Source organism: Aedes albopictus, chromosome 3 (genome assembly GCF_035046485.1).
Source record: "Aedes albopictus strain Foshan chromosome 3, AalbF5, whole genome shotgun sequence".
Lineage (NCBI taxonomy): Eukaryota > Metazoa > Arthropoda > Insecta > Diptera > Culicidae > Aedes > Aedes albopictus.
The window spans coordinates 110,345,674-110,363,765 of NC_085138.1; the positions used below are offsets into that span (position 1 = coordinate 110,345,674).

General features: G+C 40.1%; 1 protein-coding gene across 1 annotated transcript in view; it reads left to right on the forward strand.

Moving 5' to 3' along the window:
• The first annotated feature begins 10,226 nt into the window (after positions 1 to 10,226).
• LOC109423421 (putative fatty acyl-CoA reductase CG5065) overlaps positions 10,227 to 18,092 on the forward strand; it is a 60,730-nt gene continuing 52,864 nt past the window's right edge. Inside the window, exon 1 of the mRNA XM_062858955.1 lies at positions 10,227 to 10,665. The gene's annotated coding sequence lies outside the window, so the exon portion shown is untranslated. The remainder of the gene's footprint in view (positions 10,666 to 18,092) is intronic.

Consider the following 18,092-nt stretch of genomic DNA (forward strand, 5'->3'; position numbering starts at 1 on the left):
GCAGTTAAGTAATTTTCCTACGGAGATCAATACCACAGATATAATACTCCATCTTAGACGAGTTTACCCCACATCCAAGTTAATTAAATAAATTTTAGGCTAAAGTAATCGGATTGATTCTCTAAACGCCTAACAGTATGCAACGCGCGTACATCAATTCGTGCCAGTGTTCATTTCGCCTCGAATCGACTACAACATTGAGATTGCTATTTTGAGTAAGTTCTGATCAAAAATATAATATTTCATCCATTGCTAAATCTGCGTATACATGTAGATAAGCTAACAATTCACTTGTTTGTATGGTGGACACACTCAAACACTCGTAATACCTTATTAGCTGCTGCTTCAAAATTATAAGAAATGCACTATTTGAAAAACATACCTCAATTTCTATGATATTTTGATTATTTTAAAGGAATATAAATGGTACTTTTAAAAAATAGAACAATGACTTGTTCCTTTACACTTATGCATTAAAAGTTTTACATAAAAGTCAACGGTTTCGGCAAAAACAGGGGTGTCCATTTCGCCCCTAATCCTAAAAAAGTATGCAAAGTGGCTTATCTAGTCAAGGTCTACACACCCAGAAAGTTTCATTGTTATCTGAGAAGGTACTGTTAACTCCAAATACGATTTGGGGCAGAATTCGTAATTTCATAAGAGAATACATTTAAGTATTCATTTAAATATAAAAAAATAATTGATTGAATGAATAATACAAAATCCTTCACTGGTTGATGATTACGACCTTCACTGTTTTAGTTTTTTTTTATAACAAGACACTGAAAAAAAAATCATTCGGACATGAAAAAGTTTTTGTCAGAAAAACTTTTTTCCTTAAAAGTACCCATCTTGTAGTGTATGGACGTTTGGTAGGGAACATATTTACCTAAAAATTTCATCGATATCGAAGATGGTGTTTTTTTGTAAATCGACTTTGAATTTTTAAAAACGTTTTTTTTTCAGTCTCTCTCTCTCTTCTTGGTATAACGTCCTCATTGGGACAAAGCCTGCTTCTCAGCTTAGTGTTCTATGAGCACTTCCACAGTTATTAACTGAGAGCTTTCTCTGCCAATGACCATTTTGCATGCGTATATCGTGTGGCAGGCACGAAGATACTCTATGCCCAAGGAAGTCAAGGAAATTTCCTTTACGAAAAGATCCTGGACCGACCGGGAATCGAACCCGTCACCCTCAGCATGGCCTGGTCATGCTGAATACCCGTGCGTTTACCGCCTCGGCTGTATGGTTTGTTTTTCAGTATAGGTCTCAATTTGCCATTTTTTCAATATTTTTTTCTTGAAACTTGACGTATTTAGTGACAATCACCCATAGGGGCTGTTCATAAACCACGTAGACCAAAATTTGGCAATCTCAGACGATTCATTCAATTTGGTTTACTGGTTTCCGAGATATGACAGTTCAAAAATTAGTTGCCTAAATAATAATGTTTTAAGAGAACGGTACTAGCTTCGCGAATTAACCAATCGACCTCAAAGTTGTACCAGTGATGCACATATAATAGGTTGACAAGCAGACAAAATTTGAGAATTTTTGATGCATCCTATGGAAAGTTACAGCATGTTGAACTTTTTTGTGGGAGAAAAAAAGTTGCCTATCCCAAATATTGTAGCTCACAACGTGATCTACAAATAATTTTAGAATGGTTGGAAAAGTTTAATAGATGCAGGTGCAATCCATAGAGTGCGTCACCCTTATAGGAGGAATGATAGTGTACGCAGAATGTATTAAATATAGGAAAACTCCGAACAAAGGATTGGAGAAGGAAGTGTAGAATTAGCTTTAAGTTAAAATACACATTAAACAAAAGATTGGAGGGGGATCAAGAACAGGGGTGTCCCCATATTAGACCGTACCGTAATCTGGGGGATATTCGATCATTTTTGGGATGGGAGAATTATTGAACAAACTAAGTTTTATTATGCTGGTTCTGAAGAATGGGGCACGTTCGGTGTAGTACTAGATTTGTAGTAATGAGCTGAATTTTAGTATGGTAAAAAGGTCGATTCTCCGTTTCTGCAATGAAATGGTCCAAAAAGCGTGGGTATTATGATTCCTTGCCTAATTTGATCCTGTTTGAGCAAAACTTTCGATAACTATGTTGTTTATGTTGCAAGAAATGGAGACAACACTGTTGCCCAAACTTTTGCTCAAACAGCATCAAATTAGGCAAGGAATCATAATACCCACGCTTTTTACACCATTTCATTGCAGAAACGGAGAATTGACCTTCTCACCATACTAAAATTCAGCTCATTACTTTAAATCTAGTACTTCACCGATCTGTTCTATTCTTACATCGGGTGTACTTCGTATGTAAATAATAAAATAAAGTTCCAAATTCCTAGCAAAAAATGTAACTTTTCAAACAATGTTCAGATGCGATATACAAATGCCCAAACAAGTTACATTCTAATTCCAACTCACATTGTACGTTTAATATACACAATAATATTGTGTATAATAAACGTACAATGTGAGTTGGAATCATAATATAACAGAGTACTGTTATAAATAAACTATAGCCTTCGCAAGGTATTTGCCCATGTAAAGCATCTAAATATAAATTTAATCCATATGATAAGACAATTTGAGATGCGACGCTACAGGAAGTAAAACTTAAATCCAGAATCAAGATTCATGTAAAAATATATTCGCCTGCATGTCGGTTGCATTGATTTCGGTCACACATTTCACGGAGCATGAAACCCGTGTCAAACGAAGCCAATCGATCCCCAGATTGACACGGACAGCCGACTTCGCCTTCTCCTCCTATTGTCTACGTGAGGCGAGACTTTATCAATGCATCCAGCATGAAAACTGGAAAGCCATCGAAACCGGTCATAAAATCAAAACATAACAAATCGTTAGCAATTAATGATCGCACCTACATATTGCACCGCAGCGGAGCTAGCTGACTGAGTGGTGTGCTAGGTACCAGACATAGATGTTAATCGTCCCATGGCATCTGGTTTTCATTTGCGCTCGGGAGAAACCACATGCAGCGCAGTCATTATTCGCCAAATATCTCCTAGCTCGCAGCCACAACATGCACTTCTTGCGGTAGCATTCTCGAGTCGAATCGAATTTGATGAGGTGCTGCTGCAGTGCATTGCTTCGGGAGAGCATAACATTCGTGTAATGCGGTGCTTTGTTCAAGCTGTTAGAGACTGTGACTGTGACGGCGATGACGACGACGACGACGACGATTGTGTCATAAAGAAACTATGCGCAGCTCACTCATCAATCCTCAATCCTTTGCTAAATAGCTTCTCGATTGGGTGGCGGCAGTTGGCGAGAAACATTATTATTAAATACAGTCGCAATTGGCAGTAGTACAGTGCTTTTTAAAATGATGTTTCTTTTGAAAATGCAATAGATTAGAGCTTCTGACTGATTTAAACGGATTAGTTGGCCAGTTAATAATGAAAAGCAGTATACAAATGCATCTGATGCAGTGTCAGAATCGCTGCTTTACATGCAATCCGGTTATAGCACATCTTTCGGAGCTCACAATTGCTGCAAGAACAGCTTTCATGAACAAACTTATAGGAATGGATTAAAAAGGTGGGTGTGTGTAATTAGCTGGCACTTTGCAATGCATAAGCACTTTTAATGTACAGGGCAAAAGCCCATAGACGGCCGAGAACCGCCCAGCTTTGTTAAATTTCATGACACACTCTACGGATGTTTGTAAAACCAAAGCAACGTTTTCAATTAGCCTACACGAGAGAGCCATAAATCATACTTCAGTTGGTACCGTCTCTGTATAAAACAAATTGCATAACATCATACTCAGCCGTAATGAACCGCAGGTTTTCAATTTAAAGAAAATCAAATTCAATGCTGCAATGCAATGCGCAATGTTTCCCCTTTATCGAAAGACCTCAATGCCACAGCAAGCGACGAGCCCTTGAAAGCAGGCTGTATCTTGACCGCAGATCACCTCCTCGTTGCTCAGTCTTCCTCCTTGTGGTTGCGAATTGAAAGTGGCTGACCTTTCCCAATAAACCGAAGTGGTCCCAAAAATGCAGCCAACATGTAAACAATCTCAAGTGCATGGATGCACTTTCATTGCACCTTGGCGGACTGGACACCCTCTCTGTTGCCATCGAATGGAGCCGTCCTCACAACAGGTTTGCAATTCGTGGTCGGTCGAGTATAGTCTGTCGTAAATATTGCCTTGAATTCAGCAAGGATAAATGAATTGTAGGTTCTTATGCTTGCCATGTGGACTCGGAAGGGATACCAATGTCAACTGCTTGTTATTTAGGACCACGCTATATTACCAAGCATAACGAACTACATTCTTGTTGTCTGACTCGGCCCATGAACTTGTTGATATTTATTACAACAGCTCATTTGTGGATGTGTTTAATAAGCTATCTTAAGAGAACTTCTTCTCCTTTTTGGCGTAACGTCCTCCCTGGGACAGAGCCAGCTCTCAGTGTGCTATGAGCACTTCCCTAGTTATTACCACCTGAAAACTTTCTCTGTCAATGACTATTTAGCATGTGTATATCGTGTGGCAGGTATTAACATACTCTAGCCCAAGAAAAGCATGGTAAATGCGCTATCTGATTGAGATTCATTAGCCTCTGCCCAGAAACTCCTATTCCTACCTCCGCGTGGCACCGGCGGTCTGCTTTTGCGTACATGAGCTTTTGTTTTCCAGGAAGAGCGGCTCATAACAGTGTCTGATCCCCATGTTAGGACCGGTTTCTCAAAATCCGAGTGCCAGGGAAGAATTCTAATAGCTCAACTGTGCACTATGACTATGATCCTCCGGAAAGTCGGGGGTTGGTGTCAGGCCCTACGAGCCAGCCGCAAAAAAAAAACATTGTAACGGAAAATCAGCAACAGAATAATACGAACCGAGACCAACGGCAACGACCCCAGCAAACAAAAAGGATTTGCGATTGGAAACTCGGTACGTGGAACTGCCGATCTCTCAACTTCATTGGGAACACCCGCATACTCACCGATCTACTGAAGGACCGCGGGTTCGGCATCGTAGCGCTGCAGGAGGTGTGTTGGACAGGATCCATGGTGCGAACGTTTAGAGGTAATCATACCATCTACCAGAGCTGCGGCAACACACGCGAGCTGGGAACAGCTTTCATCGTGATGGGTGATATGCAGAGGCGCGTGATCCGTTGGTGGCCGATCGACGAAAGAATGTGCAGGTTGAGGATCAAAGGCCGATTCTTCAACTTCAGCATAATAAACGTGCACAGCCCACACTCCGGAAACTCCAGAAACTGATGATGACAAGGACGCATTTTACGCGCAGCTCGAATGCGAGTACGATCGCTGCCCAAGCCACGACGTCAAGATCATCATAGGAGATTTAAACGCTCAGGTAGGCCAGGAGCAGGAATTCAGACCGACGATTGGTAAGTTCAGCGCCCACCAGCAAACGAACGAAAACGGCCTACGACTCATCGATTTCGCCGCCTCCAAAAATATGGCCATACGTAGCACCTTTTTCTAACACAGCCTCCCTTATCGTTACACCTGGAGATCATCACAGCGGACGGAATCTCAAATCGACCACGTTCTGATTGACGGACGGCACTTCTCCGACATCATCGATGTCAGGACCTATCGTGGCGCCAACATCGACTCCGACCACTATCTGGTGATGGTCAAACTGCGCCCAAAACTCTCCGCCATCAACAATGTACGGTACCGGAGACCGCCACGGTACAACCTAGAGCGACTGAAACAACCGGATGTCGCCTCAGCATACGCGCAGAATCTCGAGGCCGCGTTGCCAGACGAGGGCGAGCTCGATGAGCCCCTCTAGAGGACTGCTGGAGTACAGTGAAAGCAGCCATCAACGACGCAGCCGAGAGCACCATCGGGTGCGTGGAACGGAATCGACAGAACGAATGGTTCGACGAAGAGTGCAGAACGGTTTTGGAGGAGAAGAACGCAGCGAGGGTGGTAATGCTGCAGCAAGGGACTCTACAGAACGTGGAACGTTACAATCAGAAGCGGAAACAGCAGACCCGCCTCTTTCGGGAGAAAAAGCGCCGCCTGAAAGAAGCGGAGTGTGAAGAAATGGAACTGCTGTGCCGTTCCCAAGCAACACATCCCGCAACGGCTTCGTGCCGCGAGCCGAAATGTGCAGGGATAAAGGCGGACGCCTCTGGACGGACGGACGTGAGGTGATCGAAAGGTGGAAGCAGCACTTCAATCACCACCAGAACGGCGTGGAGAACGTAGGCACGGGAGCCCACGGCAACGGAGGAAACGACGACGCCAGTGCAGCGCAGGACGGAAATGAACCAACTCCCACGTTGAGGGAAGTTAAGGATGCCATTCACCAGCTCAAAACCAACAAAGCAGCTGGTATGGATGGTATCGCAGCTGAACTCATCAAGATGGGCCCAGAAAAGTTAGCCACCTGTCTGTATCGGCTGATAGTCAGGATCTGGGAAACCGAGCAGCTACCGGAGGAGTGGAAGGAAGGGGTAATCTGCCCATTTAACAAGAAATGGTCGCCTTTGGAATGTGAGAACGTCAGGGCGATCACTATTTTGAATGCTGCCTACAAAGTGCTATCCCAGATCATCTTCCGTCGTCTATCACCTAAAACGAATGAGTTCGTGGGAAGTTATCAAGCCGGCTTCATCGACGGCCGGTCGACAATGGACCAGATCTTTACCGTACGGAAAATCCTCCAGAAATGCCGTGAATACCAGGTCCCAACGCATCACCTGTTCATCGACTTCAAAGCGGCATACGACAGTATCGACTGCGCAAGGCTATGGAGAATCATGGACGAAAACGGCTTACCTGGGAAGCTGACTAGACTGATTAAAGCAACGATGGACGTTGTTCAAAACTGCATAAGGGTTTCGGGTGAACTATTCAGTTCATTCGAATCTCGCCGGGGACTGCGACAAGGTGATGGACTCTCATGCCTACTCTTCAACATCGCTCTGGAAGGTGTGATGCGACAAGCCGGGCTCAACAACCGTGGAACGATTTTCACAAAATCCGATCAATTTGTGTGCTTTGCGGACGACATGGACATTATCGCCAGAACATTTGGAACGGTGGCAGAGCTGTACACCCGCCTGAAACGCGAGGCAGCAAAAATCGGACTGGTGGTGAATGCCTCAAAAACAAAGTACATGCTGCTAGGCGGAACCGAACACGACCGGATCCGTCTGGGTAGTAATGTTACGATTGACGGGGACACTTTCGAGGTGGCGGAGGAAGGAATTCGTCTACCTCGGATCCTTACTGACGGATGACAACAACGTGAGCCGTGAAATTCGGAGGCGCACCATCAGCGGAAGTCGGGCCTACTACGGGCTCCAGAAGAAACTGAAAGATTCACCCACGCACCAAATGCACCATGTACAAAACGCTAATAAAACCGGTGGTCCTCTACGGGCACGAGACATGGACCATGCTCGAGGAGGACCTGCAAGCACTCGGAGATTTCGAGCGACGCGTGCTAAGGACGATCTTCGGCGGTGTGTAGGAGAACGGTGTGTGGTGGAGAAGGAGGAACCACGAGCTCGCTGCACTTTACGGCATCCACAAGGTGGCCAAAGCCGGAAGAATACGGTGGGCAGGGCATGTTGCAAGAATGCCGGACAACAACCCTGCAAAGCTGGTGTTTGCAACTGATCCGGTCTGCACAAGAAGGCGTGGAGTGCAGAGAGAACGATGGGCGGACCAGGTGGAGCGTGACCTGGTGAGCATTGGGCGCGACCGGGGATGGAAAGCGGCAGCCACAAACCGAGTATTGTGGCGTACTATTGTTGATTATGTCTTGTCTTAAATGTGATGTTGAACAAATAAATGTATGTATGTATCCAAAGAGTAACAATTTTTGAAGAAAAATCAGAAAAAAGGTGGAATTATTTTTTTATTATTATGCAGAAACGGATTTGTAAATTACTTTACACAGTAAAAAGTTGTCAGCCAACACATGGTCAAATTCGTAGGGTATTCCCTCAATTTTGTCAGATTTTGCAGCAATTCGTGGGATTTTTTTAAATTTCGCGGTCATAGTCCAATTTCACGGATTTCGAATCGTGAATTCTCTAGTCATAAATGACTTCTTTTGTTATTTCAAAAAAATATTGTAAGCAATTTGTCGCATTTTTTTAGCATTCGTCATACTTCTCGAATTTGGCAAGCCTACTTGGTTAAAGCTATTTTCATTTAGAATCCGGAATGACAAAATCACGTATATCTTAGGGATGGAATAACAAACATAAAAGGTGAAACTCTCAAAACAAAGGTTATTTATTGTACTTTCATGGAAAAATATCATTGAAATTATTTATTTTTATTTTTCACACATTTTCTCACTTTTTCAGTGTTGACCTCTCTAAAAATCTGCACAACGGTGGTAAATTTTAGCATCAACCCCTTCCGCACGTTTGTTCAACAATCAGGTCATCTATGCAGTGTCCTGAGTGCCTTGACTAGTCTGACTAGGATTCCGAAGAAAAATTGCCAAACTTTTTTTATTGCGAAATGAGGGGCAATTCAGTGAATTGAGAAAACGCGAAATTTGAGTGTTTTTTTCGTTGATAAACACTACCCATCTGTGACGCTACCACTGAACGTCTCCGACTGTCTTGGCAGCTCATCAAAATAGGTAAAACCTCTACATATCCCTTGTGTGCGTTTTTGAAAAGCAGCACGCGATTCTTGAGGCTGTCATCCTTGTATGAATTGGTTCTCATCATTTTGTTGCGAAAAAACCATGCCCAGAGTTCGAACTTCTTGCCAAATCTTCAAATTCAAAGCAGATTTATCAATGAACCCAAGCTTTTTTCTTCCGAGGACACTTCCTTATGCCATGGTTAACAACATCTGTGCACATAACACATAATGGTTTTGACGATATTAACATTTTTCGCGACTGTCGTACCTGACCACGCTAAATTTTCAACGTGTTTGTGCAAGATTTTTTTCCTCCTCTTGTCTTCAATATAAAATAACTTTTCACTCGTTGCAAGAAAATCGATGAAATTTTCACCATTTAAAGAGGATTAGTGTATGATCAGAGTGCTGCAAAAGAATGATGATTATGTTCATTGAGAGCGCCACTAGAAAATGTGACATGATTCCGGATTCTAAGTGAACATATATGCTATAGCTTTAAATGTACGGCTTGTGCTGTAAAAAACTACGTTTTACAACTCGTTGTATCAATAACTATTGTATGAGCCAATCCAGCAGAAAAATTTAGAGATGCATTGTGGCAGAAAATCGAGCTTACTTTGGACTCCGCAGGTGTTGCGTACCATCTACGGTGGAGTGCAGATGAAGACATGACTTGGAGAAGGCAAAAGAACCACGAGCTGCATCAGCTGCTGAGAGAACTAACCATCGTCCACACCGCGAAAATTGGAAGACTACGGTGGGCGGGTCACGTCATCAGGATGTCGGATAGCAACCCGACTAAAATGGTTCTCAAGAGTCATCCGACCAGTACAAGAAGACATGGTGCGCAGCGAGCTAGGTGAGTGGGTCAAATGGAGGACGATTTATGGACCCTTCGCAGAGTGCGGAACTGGAGACACTCAGCGATGACCGAGTAGAATGGAGACGACACTCAGGCCTTAGTTTGATTAGTAAGGTTCGGTATGAGCCAATTCAAAATTCGCAAATTATTGAGGGGGAGGGCCAACTATTCATGCTCTCTTCTAAATTTGCGCCTATGATGATCGTAATACCGCATAAGTACCGCACCTCAATTTTATCATAACTGAATCATCCAACTTTGACCAAGACTGTGTCTCATCTTTTGCGATAAATAAGAAACGATAGAGAAGCCGAAAACTGTCAACCAATGCAACGCAAACCAAACAACATCACGAACTATCGATCAAGCCAATTTCGCTTACAACAACATGCAATTATCGATAGACGAATCCGCACGAGGGGACTCTAACTTATTTCTACTTACAGTCTGAGCTAGTCCTCTTTGGAAGGTAAATTATTTATTGTTCTTTACTAATCTTCCACTTACATTTGAATAGTTATATATTGATGCCGTCAAAGAAAATAAAGTTATTTTTAAGCAAGACTAATACTCGCTCTGAGCAGAAGTTTACTACAGTGCATTGCAGTGCCCAACGCATTGCGGGCATCAACGATACCAGCTATGATGCGCCTCCATCGGCGAACGCGACGGTCACCACCAGTTAGCGGCAATACATCGCTGTCCCCATCCACCCGTCTGTTTCTCGGTTACATCGATCTGTAAGGTAGGTAGGCGTGCAAAACAACAACGACAGAAAGCCGGGCTCCATGGCTGCTAAGTACGCCGTACTTTGACATTCAATGAGCTGTCGTTGCACTTGGTGCAGCTTGGTGCTGCAAATGTTGGCCTACCACACGGCCCCGGCTGCTGTAGTTGCATGTACTTAGTTATGCGGGCGTTCTACTAGGGCTGCACTCAGTCGGTGTTCATCTTTTGAGCAACGCGGACGCGGTTTTGGCGGTTTTTCGTGTGCGGATTGTCGCCCTTCTGGCATCCCCGGGAGTTCCGTTGCCCGAGACGTGCGGAATATCCTTTTTTTCTGTGAGTGTGTGTGATCGGTGGTTGGTGGTTTGCAGGGTAGCAGCTGTTCACCTGTGGGATCGCGTGGTTGGTGAAATGTGAGTGTTAATGAAAAGGATAAATTTCAAAAATGCTATTTTTGACATTAAAATTCAATATAGGGTTAACGGTTAATCAGACAAATGTTACAATTATAAAATAACTGTTGGAGAATTACCTATATTGTGGAAAGACTGGCTGAAAACTAGAAGAATTGGAATCCCAAACAACACAGTGCAATTATTGTGGGATTGTTGCTGCCTGAAACAGTAAAAAAAAACAATTACTGTGGGACCCAGAATAGAGCTTATTAAATAATTCATAAGTAATAAAAGCAAATAGCGGTCTGGTAATGCGACGCTTAAGTGGAAACGAGTTTGCAATCGCAAATCAAGTGACTAGAGAATTTAACTGCAAGTGAATAAAAACACTGTAAATGAGACTATTTCTAAGGATTTGTGATTGACATATAGGGTATTGGTTTCCATATTAAGCATGTGGCTCCCATTTTTATCCTACTCAAAACAAAGGAATGAAGCGCTGTTTGTTTTGTTTCTTATTTTTGTATTTTTTGTTAGAAGTGAGCACGCATGAAAACAAAAAGAACGGAGTCAATCGGTGCCGTAATAGCTTGTTTTCGAATAGGATGAATTTGGGAACATGAGATTACTAAGAGCACTCGTACCCTACACATATTTGATGGACATATAAAATAATATCAGTTAACAGGAAGACTTGAGGCGAACCAGCGACCAGGCTGAAAGCCTCTCAAATACAGACACAAAAAAAAAAACAGGAAGACATGTACATGTGTTTTTTTTTTCAAATGTTTGAAATATATATTCCAAAAATGTGTAAAGTGCATTCAAATAATAAGCATTTGAAAATCTTCAGTTTAAAACAGGAAGCTCAATTTGTGGTATATCATCTAATAGTTTTTTTTAATAGAGATGTTTTTCATGTACTAGTATCAGGATGAAAGGAAATGAGAATTATTCTGTAAACATTTCTAAGCAAAATCTGTAATACTCAAGTAGCATTTATTTAGCTTCCCAAACTTTCATTCGCAATTGATCATGAACAACCGAGAATTTTGATCAATGTTACCCGGACAACGGTAGTGATTTTTTTTTGGAAAAATCATGTGATTGCGTGATAAAAAATAGAGGACTATCAAGAGGATTTGACGTTATTTTCGCAGATACCTTAGAAAAATTCCTGTTCATTTTTCTTAAGAAAATTTTGAAGCAAGTTCTGGTGAAAATCTAATAATTTTCAGTCGTTTCATTAAAGTGTTTCAGGATAATTTTTCATATAGCCGAGGCGGTAAACGCACGGGTATTCAGCATGACCATGCTGAGGGTGACGGGTTCGATTCCCGCTCGGTCCAGGATCTTTTCGTAAAGGAAATTTCCTTGACTTCCTTGGGCATAGAGTATCTTCGTGCCTGCCACACGATATACGCATGCAAAATGGTCATTGGCAGAGGAAGCTCTCAGTTAATAACTGTGGAAGTGCTCATAGAACACTAAGCTGAGAAGCAGGCTTTGTCCCAGTGAGGACGTTACGCCAAGAAGAGGAGAGGAGGAGGAGGATAATTTTTCAGGAAGCATTGTTTTAGTGATTCCTGTCGCAATTCCATTCGTATTTCCTGGCGCTTTCAAACGTATTTCTGAAGATTTTTTAAACCCACAAACATTTCAGTATAAAAAGTATATTTGTAAATATTTAATACAACTTATTGAGAATGTTTTGCATCAAATATTAGTGAAAATCCGGAATGAATTTCTACGGGATTTAGTTATACGAATTTTTAGGCAATCTATATCTTCTATATATATAAAAATGAGTTTGTAGTCCCTTTGAGGCAATAAAACTCACCAACGGCTGAACCGATCGGGATGACTCTTGCACGGTTTGGTTCGTATTCATGATGGCTGTGTTTATATACATAAAAAAGTTACGAAAATCATTCAAGAAGTATAAAGAATGTAAAAATACTATTTTTTCATGGGCCGGGAAGAAATTTGCCGTGATTCAAATGAAATCAATCTAGAGTGCATTGCTGCGATTTCCTCAACAGCTGTCAAACCACCATATCATGGCAAGACAAAGTTTGCCGGGACAGCTACACAGAAAAAAATATTCATGTAAAATTCAGCGAGAAATCATGCACATAAAGGGAATGCTAAAGTTAGTGCATATTTACATGAGATATCATGTAAAATTACGTTACGCTCGTGTAAATTTCCGCTAATAGTCGCGTAACAGATTGGAGTCCATGATGGTTTACGCGATGATTGGCAGAAATTTACACGATTGTGATGTAATTTCACATTATATTTCATGTAAAAGTGCACTAACTCTAGCATTCTCTTTATGTGCATGATTTCTCGCTGAATTTTAATTACATTTTTTTCTGTGTAGTATATATTTAAAAATGAGTTTGAAGTCCCTTTGAGGCAACAAAACTCACGAACGGGTGAACCGATCAGGATGGCTTATGCAGGGTTTGATTCGTATTCATGATGCCTGTGTTTATATGCAGAAAATGTTACGAAAATCAACTAGAAAAGTAAGAAAATTGATAAATTACTGATTTTTCATGAACTGGGAAGAAAATCAACACGATCTAAAATGGAACCAATCTAGAGTGCGGTACTATTTTGAGCTCAACAGTTGTCAAACCTCCACAAGACGGCAAGACAAAGTTTGCCGGGCCAGCTAGTTCTTAAAAAATATCTGACTCAATTCATGGAAAGCTTCTTGATACTTATGGGAAGTTTATAAACTTTATTTGTAGGTTTAGAGAAAACTTCTGTGAGCCAAAGGCCTACAAAGTTGGTGTCTTCGGCAAAGTTTATTCAAATAGATTGAAGAATAACTTTTTAGAAAATCGATTTGAACTAACTTGAAAACTAAAAAAAAATTGTTATTTTGTGGGAACCTCAGACCCATTTTTTCAACTGCTCGTATTGCAACAGCGGAACCGATTTGTGAAACATTTAAAACGTTTTTTATTAGTTCTGGAGTAGAACATCCTCATCAAGAAACATTTGTAGGAATTCAACGGCAACATAGAGAACTGGATATCACGTGCGGCCCGCGGGAAGATGCGATCTTCCATCTGAATACAAAAATGAAACAAAGGCCACAATTGTTGAAAAGCTTACAAAACACTACGTCCAGAAGCCGACTCTGCCGACGACGTAATGTCAGAAAAGGTAAAAAGAAGTACTGATGTAAAATATTCAACGCAGGCACATACTCCTCATTATGGAAAACCACGTAAACAACTTAAATCTCGAATGGTTTACACAGAAAAAAAATGTAATTAAAATTCAGCGAGAAATCATGCACATAAAGAGAATGCTAGAGTTAGTGCACTTTTACATGAAATATAATGTGAAATTACATCACAATTGTGTAAATTTCTGCCAATCATCGCGTAAACCATCATGGACTCCAATCTGTTACGCGACTATTAGCGGAAATTTACACGAGCGTAACGTAATTTTACATGATATCTCATGTAAATATGCACTAACTTTAGCATTCCCTTTATGTGCATGATTTCTCGCTGAATTTTACATGAATATTTTTTTCTGTGTAGTTTTTATTTTAGAACTTGTTATTGTTGTGCTACACTTTCGATAGTACATTGATATCAGGGCTAGTATAAACAAATAAAACGTTTTATTGAAATAGGCTGTATGTATATTAGGGTGGCCCACACTTATATGAAAAACAAAAATTTCGAAAAAGTCTTACCTCCTAAATCAGTTGTTTTGGACTCCCAGAAGCAACGTTCAAAATTTGAGCAAAATCGCTTGAGCCTAAGAGGGCGCTCAAAATGCTTGAATTTTGTATGGGAAAACTTGGCCAAATGTATGCAGAAATTTTAAGTTTTCGAATTTTGCCACTAGGTGACGCTGTAAGCGTTCAATAAACAAACCCTTTGGTTTTATTGTAGGTGACTATATGCCAAAGAACTTTGTCTAAGGTCGCGAAGTGATCCGACAGCTGTGAAAAAAGTTATACCCTAGGCAAAGTGGGTTTTCCCATACAAACTTCAAGCGTTTTGAGCGCCTCCTTAGGCTTAACCGATTTTGCTCAAATTTTGAACGTAGCTTCTGGGAGTCCAAAACAACTGATAGAGGAGGTAAGACTTGGCATTTTTCGAAATTTTTGTTTTTCATATAAGTGTGGGCCACCTTAATGTATATGCATATCAATAGCTTGATATTATTATAACTAAATATATTATGACTAAATATATTATAACTAAATATATTATGACAAAGCTATGTCTTGAAATTTCAATAATAACAAAACAAGATACAAAACAGGTTATGTGTTTTTGTAGTTATCAATTTGCTATTCTCCTCTACTCGGGATAACCTGACCGCCACAACATTTCAATCATTATTTGGATATAGTTTCTAGACCGACCGGAAATCGAACCCGTTAACTATAGCTTGGTCATGAAAGCTATTTCATTTATTTTTTTCAGTGTTGGCAAATGAACGACTATAGGCCATTTGGCCCAATATCGTTAGACCAAAAGCTTATTGGGCGGAATAGTCATCAACTCTGAAGATGTTTGAGATAGTATGAGCTGTACTTAGCATGAGGACATTGGCACCAGTAAATTTCCTTAAAATACTCATAATCTTCAAGACTTGCAGCCATACTGTCAATATTTTCAACCCTATCAGAGATTTTTCCTTCTAATCCTTCTCTTTAATAATAAAACGTACTTTCGAGTTAAGTATATACTATTACAGAGTTGTTTGGCAGAAAAAGTACTAGTTATTTTTCAAGATAAATTTTCTTCTGTTCATTACAGGCTAACCTAATGAACTCTCTAGTTACACTGTCATGTTGTTCATTGGCAATTTTTCCAGGAACTTTTCGTAAAGAAAATTGGCTTGTTTTCCGTGGTCATAGAATATATTTGTGCCTGCCAGACGATTATCGTCTATATATTATACACATGCAAACTCGTCATTGGGAGAGGCAGCTGTCAGTTAAGGTACACCGGGGCAAGATGAAACAGTGGGTTAACATGATGTTATCCAATGATGGTGAATAACTTGAATGCCATAACACATAGTTTTTTTATTCAAACAATCTTTTGGCGAAAGAAAAATTTCTAAAATGTATTGAAAACTATTTCAAAACTTCGCGTTTCATCTTGCCCTGGTGTACCTTAATATTTGTGGAAGTGCATGTAGAGCATTAAGTTGGAAAGTTTCACACGAGCATTAAGTTGGAAAGTTTCACACGACAGAAAGAAATTACCGCTGCAACTCTCTCAGTCGAAAAAAATCAAAAAGACAGAATGAGTAGTTGATGCAAACTGTAGAGCAGGCTTCTCTCCTTATTGTTATATGTTCAATTAAAAGCTAATTTACACTGTGGTGTCAAAACGAGACAAGCGCACCCATGGGTAAAACTTTCTCAAGGTTTATTTCCAAAAATGCATCACAACATTGACCTAATTGGAAGATGAACTTTCGTTTTCGATAAATCATACGAACGGGTGTTAAAAGGCTACGAATAATTCGCTGACGCAAACTAGTGTCAGCCAAACTGTAAACTGCTACACTAGAAGGTCGCTTTCCTACCATAGTACAGCACTACATGATAACAGCGGCCTTGATAATGACTTGGCGAGATCGCAAAAACTGACAACTGAACAGCTGATAGTTGTGTAATCAAACACTTAGTCAAAACATTGTCACTCCGCCTTATCTATAGATTAGATTTTTCACAGTATTCGGTATTTTTTTTATCGAATTCTCAACAGCTGAACGTTCGGTAATTCGTTCGGCAATCGAATGGCGTGCCAAACGTAGGGTAAATAAAATGTTCAGTGAACTATAAAAAAAATCTTGAATTTCTGCGGTAGTGCTAAGCCCCAGCTTACCGTAGAATTTCTGTAAACTATAATCTACTTTTGTAGGGTTTCACGAAATTTCGGTAATCAATAGAAATAGATCAGAGATTAGGAGAATTGTTGGACAAAATAGACACAAAACAAGCACCTATGAAGGCGCGGCAATTACTCTTTTTCCAGATAATAACCAGATATTAACATTATCTCGAAATTTTTGTTCATGACAAAACTGAAGCAATGTTTTTTGCGTACTTTTCAAATCGTAAATAATCGGTTATATATAACTAACACAAATTCAAACTGGTAGATCTTCGACAGCTTTGCAGTGTTTACCGACACAAAGTTACCACTCGACAATCGCAATGCAAGGATTAAGAATATCTAAACTCGTTGTGTACATACGATCGTTATATAAGTTGGGACAAACCTATGTCGCATTTTGTGAATTGTCGCAATCGTCGCAACAAATGCAGGTTGTGACATTGTCATTATTGTTGCACGATGGTTGAAATTTGATTCAGCGGGATATACATATGTTTAGTTCCGCTCATCTCAGGATCCTGATTAATAAGAAAGATAATTGCTTCAGTAAAGTATGTATAAGAAAGATAGACGTTTAGTTTAATAGCCGTTTGGTTTGAGTTTCTAGTACACCATGGCGGTAGTTGCAACTTTTCAAAAGTATGATTAATGTTATATGAATATAAAATTTGAAAGTTCTCTAGCGTCGCCTGTTGGTGGAGTTTCGAACCAAACTGTACATCAACTATAGGTCCTTGACCATCCAAACAACTTTGCTGAAGACACCAAACCTCCAAGTAATCAAGATCCTGAGATATTGCTAATTTAGAGAAAAAATTCCGTTTTACGGAAGATTGAGAAAGCTACCGCAGCTGTCAGACTAATGATTTTCATCAAGTTATCATCAATCGGGTCAAAGATGCCTTGGATACGACGCCGATGATCATTGTTTGTTGTTGCTTCTCAGAGCAATTCACATTGCAAGCATACATTGACTAAACCGTCTGTTTCAATGATATGATGATTTTCAGGGCTGCGGTAGGACTTTGACAGCTGCGGTAGAACTCGGTGGCTACCGCAGAGTGGAAATTTTTTAAAAAATCCGCAATATATGAAATGGCAATTTTGTCATTGATTCGTCTGTTTAACCCTCTAATACCCAAATTTTTGATTTTGATCTAATTATCATTTTTCGTCATCTAAAATCGATTTAAACATGTTTTGGAAGATGATTCTTGTTAATTCTCGATTTCGTGAATTTCAGTTTTTAATTTTTCTTAGTTTTATTTTTAAACATCCCCACACTTTTATATTTTCCCTGGAAGCCAATTTGGGGTACGTATTTTTTGAGGTGAAAACATTTTGAGATTTTAAGATTATTGTTGAAATATTTTTATTTTATTTTTTTTCGTAGAAAATTGTATTTTCCGTGTAATGTTAAGGAAAATAATTTTATAATGTATTCGATTTCCTTGAACTATTAAACTAGGATAGAATGATTTGGGAAAAAATTAAAATATGTTAATTGTAGCGATTCAATACAAAATAAACAAAAGGTAACTA